Raw genomic sequence first — 2,426 nt, forward strand, 5'->3', positions numbered from 1 at the left:
CCCATTGGCATTAAACCAATACAAATATTTAAATTCCTAAAGCCTTCAGGTTTGTCTCTCAAACCCTTAAGAGATCCACAAAAAGAAAAAGAACCATCGCAATTTATTTTTCAAAAGATCAGCCACCCAAGAAAAGACCAACCACATCCAGAGAGGATGTGCAGAAAAACTCATTTATCCTGGATTCACAGAGGAGGAACCACAGGGATGTTCTCTTTTTACTATCACTTATCATATTCATTTGTCCTTATTTTTTGTCCATTGATTATGTTTAAAAACATAATTTCCATCACACCTTTCAAACTGAAACATCCAGAGATGTACCGTCTCCTGTCATGGTGAGATTTTATAAAATCTACAGCCTCCTAGAAGGTCTGGATTGTTAAGCTTGTTTGTCAATTGTAAAAAAAAAAAACTAAAAACATAACGAAGGAAGCATTTTAATCCTTAGCCTATTATCATATATTCATAAACAGTTTGCATAGGTTTCGCTTGCACTGGTTCCTGTATCAGTGCCATTTGATATCCAGTAACTTTTACTGTGCTATAAAAGTTGAACATTTTGCCACTTTTTTTCAGTTAAATCCTCTGAAAACCTACAACCCATAGCTGCACTTATCCTCATCTAACCCTGACAGGGTTTCCTGTCCAAACTATTTAAAATTTTACCCCAAAGTTTGGTGAAAAGTTGGCAGCCCCGGCAAATATTATATTTAACTGGTTACAAAAAGTTTTGCTTCACCTGCTGCAAGGGCTACATCTATTTTTGTTCAATGAGCCAGATGCAAAATGACTTAACTTCTGTTCTATTTTAATGTCTGCAAAACAAGCACCATTTTAGAAAAAAAAAAAAAAACATCAATAAGGACGGTGACAAACTGGCTGGAAAAGTCAAACAGGGAGTAACCAGAGCAGGCCATTTTATGACAAGGGGTCCAGTGTTGGCCTTTGATGCTGAGAGTAGCTGTTGAAAGGTGTCCACTTTCAGGCTCTAATCGCTGACTTCAAGTGCACTGTGGTTTGAAAAAAGCTGTAAGGTGTTCAGAGGCAGGTCTTTTAAGTGAAGGGCATCTCCATTACAGGTGGTTAGCCAGTGGAATGTACTGTTGCTCACAGAACAAGGCTTTTCTAGTCAAAACATGGCAGCAGGGTTAAAAAAAAAGCCAAAGCAGCGCCAAATGATCTTATATTGATTATGGAATTGACATGTAAAGACAACCTCTTTCGTAGATTCAAATCTAATTATGGCGGAAACATTAAATAATAATCATTTAGCTAAAGCCTATAGGAAAAAAAGCCATCAAATACAGATAGAAATGATAGATGAAAAAATATTCTGCTAGCATGATTCACGGAGGGCACTTTGAACCTGAATGACTGATGGATTTGGCTGTTTTTCTTCAATTAGTTCTTCACAGTCTGCAACAAATCGCTCAATAATATCAATTTCTTTTAGCAGAGGATAATTCAATCCAAATTTCCACAATGCCACAGTACCAACTCCTGCCAACACCATAGTAGGGCAACAGGAATGAATACATAGTTAGTTTATGCACAGGAAAAAAAAGGTTTCCTAGACTTCAATTTTCACTCCATTAGGCCTTTATGGTGACGATTTTCCAGTTCGTCAGCCGGAGCTTAATATTAGGGCCTGAGACACAGGGGAGGCATCAATTTGAAGCTTCTTATGAGATGTGATGTTAAGTGGTGGTATCTGATTCCCCCCAAAAAGATTGCAATATCGGAATTTATTTAACCTAATTTAACAAGAATTTGAAACTTTAGTGCTTCTTTTTTTTCAGATTTTGTTACATTAAAACTACATACCGCTTTGTTTTGTGTGACTTTATGTGACAGAACAAAAGGATACATGGATAAGTAAACATTTAATAAATAGTTTTGAAAAGAATGCATTTGTATTGAGCCCATTCTTTCCAACCCATACTTAAAGAGCCAGCTCAACCAGCTGTCTTCAGAAGACACCTAATCCTTCAGAGGTTTAATGGATAACTTAGAGAAACAGCAATATCAACAAGACCAATAAACATGGCAGGATCAGCTTATGAAACAAAATGTCAACTTTTATAGGTCTCCAAAAGCACATTCAATTCCTCATCTAAAAAAAGATGTCAGGAAGTATGGAGATTGGATGAGGACCCAAATGCAGTTCTTGTAGATTTATTGAAGTGGTGGCAAGAAAAGTGAAAATCCAGTAAATAACAGGCAGGGAACTCAGGGATCAAAACAAAGAGACACTTATGAGAAACATAAAGGAGAAAGGAAGAGAATACAGCAATAATGAACTGCAGAGTAGGAGAATTTTTGCCCAACAGAACAACTGATGGATTAATCAACTTAATGCATCTAGAAACAAGTAAAAAATTCCTAAATTAAGCGTATTCACCCTTAATTTGAGAAGTTAAATG

General features: G+C 36.4%; 1 protein-coding gene across 3 annotated transcripts in view; it reads right to left on the reverse strand.

Moving 5' to 3' along the window:
• The window catches only part of LOC107094046 (protein Wnt-7b), a 54,042-nt gene that overhangs the window by 28,674 nt on the left and 22,942 nt on the right, over window positions 1-2,426 (reverse strand). The window lies entirely within an intron of this gene.

Source organism: Cyprinodon variegatus, unplaced genomic scaffold, assembly GCF_000732505.1.
Source record: "Cyprinodon variegatus isolate N-32 unplaced genomic scaffold, C_variegatus-1.0 Scaffold459, whole genome shotgun sequence".
NCBI classification, from domain to species: Eukaryota; Metazoa; Chordata; class Actinopteri; order Cyprinodontiformes; family Cyprinodontidae; genus Cyprinodon; species Cyprinodon variegatus.